Here is a 7,378-nt window from a genome sequence, read left to right on the forward strand (position 1 = left end):
GGCGACCGGGTGGTACCAAACTGAACTGAGCGGTCACTGGCGACCGTATAAAATAATACTCCCACATAGTGAATGAACCATAAGTCATATCGCATAAATCTCAAAAATAATCATTTTCTATTTAATGCACGTAAAATAATTAACTGCCATAATGAAAATTCCTGTATATTTTACCAACTGGATTGGATTGGATCGTCCCCAGGCTCGCTGCGACCTAACTGCCATGAAAAATATGCAATGGATTGAACTTGACCAACTATGCAATTTACGCTCAAAAGATGCGACTATGACGCCTAATGACTTCGTATTTAATCACGACTCCGAACCAACCTGAACCGACACTGAACCGACATAAAGTCATGATTAAAATACGCTTAAAATACTGAAATAATGCTCCTAAAATGATGAGGGTCAAAATCAAAACATGAAACGCTCTTTCGAGAGTCAATTTGGCACATCGCACCGTAAATTCTCGTACGACCTCAAAAATGATCCGAATCACGAACGGTCAAAAACATGACCTTCCTAACTCAATGGGCACTGTCCAGTCCAAGTCCATAGGCTAAAAGCCGACCGAGAACTCAAACGAGCCTCTGAACCGACACAGCAACTTGCTGTAAAATTCCAGCAACTGTACAATCGTGTATCTTGTGTTGTTTTCGAGACTACCGGCCATTGGGGCGTGAACCACCGACCAGAGACTCTTACCAACATCCCAAGGAGTGATTTGAACCATGGCTAAGGGCCCTAGGCCAGCCACAATCCGCGTCACACCAAAACTCAACCGAAACTCCAACCGAGAACCAACGTGCATGCGTGTGTAGTGTTTTGCCTTGATCGATGTCTTGCGTCGTTCCAGTGGCCATTTGATTGACCATGGTCCGATCTAGAAATCTAGGAGCATGATATGAACCGTGGCTAAGGGCCATAGGCCAACCATGATCCATACCAAGCAACAAAAGAAACGAAACCATATGCTGAAAAATGGAAGAGGCCGAAGGGTTATAGGGGGTTGTTTTGATGTTTTGATTAAAAACCGATGAGCCATGGACCAAGCCACCAAAAGGGTGACTTCGTCACGTCTTAGACATGCTAGGGGAGTGATCTAACCATGGCTATAGGCCCTTGGGGCAGCCAAGATCAGATCCTTCCTCCTTGCCATCAAAACTGAATTTCGAAACTCATAATGGACCAAATGAGAAGTTGCTGTCCATTTCTGAATTTCCAGCAACCAGGGGCTTGAACGAATGGACCGATCTGATCCTAATACCTCCTATTACGTGTACATATGTTGCCTTGGGAGCCTGGAGTCGAACCAATCACCTGAAACTCACAAACCAAGAAAAACGTGAAGCTTGCCAAGAAAGGATCGAAAATCTGCATGCGTTGCTTCAAAGTGTTTTGACATGTATCTCGGTTTTTGCTTGAATAAACATGATCATATACTGGAAAATAATTGCTAATATGACTTGATTGAGGTTTGAAAGAAATCTAGACATGCCTGGTTTCGTTTCGAAAGAAAACGAACGAAACGTCGACGACGCGGCACGGAGGAGATGGGGCGCTTCTTTCCTTTCCTCTTGCACTCGATTTTTCTTTCTTTCCCTCTAGCTAAGACTCACGATTTTTTTCACACAAATGGGGCTCTGAATGGTGCTGAATTCGGTGGTGAGGGAGGGAGGAAATGGTTGGGGAGTGAGAGAAGATGGGTGCAAAATATAAGGATCATATCAAGACTAAGTCTCCTCAATTTAAATTTTGAATTCTTGTTGCTATCAAATGATCTCTTGGGTGATTCTAGAGTGTGTTGACCGATCAACCATGCCAACTTAGACTAGGATAAGCTCTTTAATTAATTAAATGGTATTAAACAAATGGGAGGGATTATCCTACTAATTAATTATCAAGAAGGGGTCAAAGTTGGATGAGTTGGCAAGGTGTTGTCTAGGCAAGGGGTGGCCGAAATTGCATAATAAAATGGTAGGGGAGAAATTGATTATCTAGTACATTAATAACCCCTAAAAGCCCTACTAATCCTTTAATTAATTTAATGAGCTAACCCCTTAATTATGCCACTTAAATGAGTTTATTTCTTAATTACCTCAAGCAACTTAAATTAAATCCTCAAACCTCCTTTAATTAATTTGATGAAACTAACCCTTGATTGCCTAGACCTGTTGTTTCTGATGATGATGATATAGATATCCTTGGCGAAAGGTTGGAGTCCACAAGCCTAGATGATGTTCCTAAAGATCAAGAGGACGCACCTCTTCCGAAGGAGTGGACTACGCACAAGGATCATCCCATGGACCTCATAAATCCTCAAACACCCTTCATAGGTGCCACTTTCACAAAGACATGATCGCCCACTGCAAACTCTAAATCTCTCCTTCTCTGATCTGCATAGCTTTTCTGTCGACTCTGAGCAGTCCTCATCCTATCACGGATCTTGGCTACTACATCTGCTGCCTGCTGAACAATCTCTGGACCCAACTCTGCTCTCTCTCCTACTTCATCCCAATGAACAGGAGATCTGCACTTGCGGCCATATAGTGCTTCATACGGAGCCATGCCTATAGACGACTGGAAACTATTATTATAGGTGAACTCTACCAATGGTAAGTTCGACTCCCAACTCCCAGAGAAATCAGTGACGCAAGCGCGAAGAAGATCCTCCAAAATCTGAATAACTCGCTCCGACTGCCCATCTGTCTGCGGATGGAAAGCTGTGCTAAACAGCAACTTCGTACCCAAAGTCGAATGCAAACTCTTCCAAAATGAGGAAGTGAATCTGGGATCTCTGTCGGATACGATAGAAACTGGAATGCCATGGAGTCGGACTATCTCCCGGTTATACAGCTCTGCATACTGAATCATGGTGAATGTCGTCTTAATAGGCAAGAAGTGCGCTGATTTGGTAAGACGGTCTACAATCACCCAAATAGCATTCGATCCCCTGGCTGACTTCGGCAATCCGGTCACAAAATCCATGGTAATGTTCTCCCACTTCCACTCAGGAATAGGAAGAGGCTTGAGCAAACCTGCTAGTCTCTGATGCTCGGCCTTCACTAACTGACAGGTCAGACACTCGGACACAAACCGTCTGATGTCCCTCTTCATACCAGGCCACCAATACAATAGCTGCAGATCTCTGTACATCTTGGTACTCCCAGGGTGAATAGATGAAGAACCTAAAGGGGGGGTGAATAGGTTCTTTTAGGCCCTTTAGCGTTTTTAAAACGAGTTTGCAAAAATTGCAAGCGGAAGACTTGAGGGACAATCACAAATAAAAAATGAATGCGTAAAGTAAGTGCGTAAAATAAATGCGTAGTAAAGTAAATGCGTAAAGTAAAGAGGGATAGAGATGTTTATGGAAGTTCGACGAAGAATCGTCTACGTCTCTCCTTCTCGATGAGGATCGAGGTATCACTATATCGACTTGGCTTTAGGAGCTCCAAGCTAGCTTTTACAACCACGCCTCGATGCGTCTACTTGGCCTTGAGGGCTCCAAGGATAGCCACGAACTTTACAACCCACTCGAGAGTATTACTTTCACTCTTTTTCTACAACTCTTTTGATATTACAACTTTTTTAATCAACGCACACAAAAGATAGTAGAAAGCTTTGTAAGAGACAAGAGAGAGTGGAGTGGGATGATTGAGAATGCATCCTCAAAGGCCTATTTATACTAGTCTTGGACGCCAAGGTTCGGATCTTCTGTTTATGCTTCAGAACGTCCGATGTGATTGAAATCAATTTGCGTAATTCTGGGATGACTTCGGATCGTCCGTTCTTGACTTCGTAGGGTCCGAACATATGCTTCGGAGGGACCGATCAAACTACGTTTCTTCCGAACAGTTCTTTCAGACAGTGTATGAACAGCTTCGGAAGGTCCGAACTCAAGTTCGTACCGTCCGAACATTCCCGCGTTTCCGAAGATTTGAAATCTTCAACACTTCGTAGCGTCCGATCATGTCCTTCGTAGCGTCCGAAATCTACTCAATCAACAGTCAGATCAATTTGTCTCCGCATTGAAGTGATTTGATTGCTTGTGTTCGGAACGTCCGATCACGTCTTCGGAACGTCCGAACTGGCTCCTCGCAGCTTCCGAACAGCTTCTACTTTGCTTCTGATCGGCACCTTTTCGGAACGTCCGAACCAACTTCGGATCTTCCGAACTTAACTTTGTTCTTAATTTCCTGCATGCCTCAATATAAAACATTAGTACATTTTTAAGCCAAGTTTTGGTATCATCAAAACAAAAACTTTGGGATATGTTACAGCATTAAAAACATTAATCTCATCCTCGAGATTTGTATGCGTTTAAGGCGTAACAATCTCCCCCTTTTTGATGATCACAAAACTTGGTTAAAAAATTGAGAAACAATAATCAACATAATCTAAATGTTATTAAATAACTCCCCCTTAATCAAATAACAAGTCTAAGAGGTTGAATTAAGGCGAATTTATTTAATAACCATTTAATAGCAATTTTAACCAAATAAATTCTCCCCCTTTTTGCGATAATCAAAAAGACATAAGCATAAAGAGAGACAAATAAACAGGTAAAATATCCACTAATAAATAAGTCTTTTATACAATGATACATCAAGATAAACAAAAATAACAAAAACAAGCTAAGAATCCGCATCCCGCGACTCTCTATGGCTCCTCATCTCAGCCTCGATGGAATCAAGACGCGAGGAAGTCTCAGTATGATGGCGCTCTAAGGTAGACTCTAAAAGAGAAAAACGAGTGTCGAAACGAGTCTCCAATCGCTCGAGATACTCGAAAATCCGATCGTAGGGTCCAGAGGGAGCAGGCGGAGTGAAGCCATGAGGAAGGTCATCCATGGTCATCAAAGGAGTGCTAATAGGGTCGGGAACACGCTGATGGGATGTAGAGGGAATATCAAACGAAGGGGTAGGAGTGGTACCCGTAGTAGGGGGACCAGCGGGAAATCCTCTCGTCTGAACGTGAGGAGGAAGGAGACCGAAGGGAACATGAAAGTGTTCGGTCGGACGATAGGACGCAAAGATGCGATCCTTGTCGATGACCCAAGAGGATAAGACGGGATTCCAAGAGAGTCCCATCTTAACAACAGTATCATGGTCGATAGTCTCGCGGGGAGAAATAGACACGGATTCTTCATCTGTAAAGTCAATGCCCAGATGGGCTAGAATCCGGTTAATGAACCGGCCAAACGGAAAAGAGACGCGAGTAGAAGAAGCCGCGTACTCCATGGCGTACATAAGAAAACGGGGAAGGTTAAAAGGACGCTGGGAGACTAAATAATAGAGAATGTACAGATCGAGATACTTGCAAGTGGAGAGGTCTCCACTGCGAGGAACAATGGAAGAAGTGATGAGCTTCAGAACAAGCTGAAGTTGAGGAGGAAGGTCCTTCGCATGAGGACGGTCATCGGCAGGAGTAGGCGGACGACCGAAGATGGTGGTCAAGGCAGTGACTCGATCAAAAGTAGGGTCATTCTCAGTCCAAGACTGAGAAAAGAACTCACTCGGTCCGTCTCGAGGAAGATCGAACCAAGTGGAGAGGTCGGCGGTAGAAAAAGAAATGAACCGACCCTGAACAATGGTAACAACACGAGTGTCATCACCACCAAGAACTAGGGAAAAGTTCGCATAGAACTGATGTATGAGAGAGGGGTAGATGAGATCGGGTACGGAAGGTAGAAAGAAGTTTCCCCAACGTTGAGACTCAATAAGAGTAATCAACGTAAAGGAATTCGCACGGAGGTATTCGGTGTGAAGGGTACGACCAGGCAGAATGTTACGGGTTTCGAATTCAGGTGGGATAGGACGAGGGTTGGGTGGTTGGGTAAGATCATGGTGAAAGGCACCGTGACGAGGGCGAACATTTCGGCCAGCTGCGTTACGGCGCGGAGGCATAGTGAGTAGTGAGTGTTTTGTGTGGGGAAAGAAAGAAGGAGTGAATGAGCAAATAAATCAGAGGATCCGAACGCCTATTTATATGCCATGTTCGGACGGTCCGAACATGAGTTCGGAAGGTCCGGAATTTGAACGGAACGGTTATCTGGCAGGCCGTTCGGACGATCCGATTCACAATCGGACATTCCGATCCAAGACCGGAGGCTACGATGAGTAAACGGAGGATCCGAAGTCCTACAGGCAGGCATTGGGAAGGCGCGAACATTTAATGACATCGGAAGGAGGTTCGGACGATCCGATGTGTGTTCGGATGGTCCGAAGAGTGAATCGGAGGTTCTGGAACCTATGGTCAGGTTCGGACGATCTGAACACGTTCGGTGGATCCGAAGTGAAACGAAGCATCCGAAAAAGAACGGTGATTCCGAAGTAGCCAAGATGAGGAACACCTAAAATTTAAAATATTTAGCACATAAATGAATGTTGAGCCATAATTATGGATAAATACAATTAATTTGTATTATCCGACATTATAATGCTAACATTAATAATACTCCCCCTCAATTTAACAAATATGTACGAGAGTATTCGACTAGTGTTTACAACTCAATCATGCCAAGTTCACCACGCAAACGAGTAAAAGTAGATTCATCTAGTGGTTTTGTAAAAATATCAGCAATTTGATTCTTGGTGTTAACATAGTGAAGTTCAACATCATTTTGCTCAATGTGATCACGAATAAAATGATGTCGAATGTCAATATGTTTTGTACGAGAATGTTGAACTGGATTCTTTGTTAGACATATGGTGCTTGTATTATCACAAAAGATTGGAATTTTTGAAAAAGTAACACCATAGTCGAGTAATTGATACTTCATCCAAAGAATTTGTGCACAACAACTACCGGCAGCCATATACTCAGCCTCGGTCGTTGAAAGTGCAACACAGTTTTGCTTTTTAGAAAACCAAGACACCAAGTAATTTCCCAAAAAGAAGCAAGTACCACTAGTGCTCTTTCTATCCACCTTATATCCTCCAAAGTCGGCATCACAGTAAGCTTTTAAATCGAAAAATGAGTTCTTAGAATACCATAATCCGAGATTTGGAGTATTTGAAAGATATTTGAAAATGCGTTTTAAGGCGAATAAGTGTGATTCCTTTGGACATGATTGAAATCGTGCACACAAGCAAACACTAAACATAATGTCAGGTCTACTAGCAGTCGCATAGAGTAGGGAGCCAATCATGCTACGAAATAACTTTTGGTCAACAGGTTTACCTCCCTCATCTTTGTCGAGTCTGACTGTCGTGCTCATAGGTGTGGATGAGGCTTTGGAAGACTCCATCCCAAACTTTTTGAGCATCTCCTTGATGTACTTCCCTTGGTTGACAAAGAAACCATCCTTGCATTGCTTGATTTGGAGACCAAGGAAGTAGTTGAGCTCGCCCATCATGCTCATCTCAAAGTGATC

This window comes from Primulina eburnea, chromosome 14 (genome assembly GCF_022965805.1).
Source record: "Primulina eburnea isolate SZY01 chromosome 14, ASM2296580v1, whole genome shotgun sequence".
In the NCBI taxonomy this organism is placed as follows: Eukaryota; Viridiplantae; Streptophyta; class Magnoliopsida; order Lamiales; family Gesneriaceae; genus Primulina; species Primulina eburnea.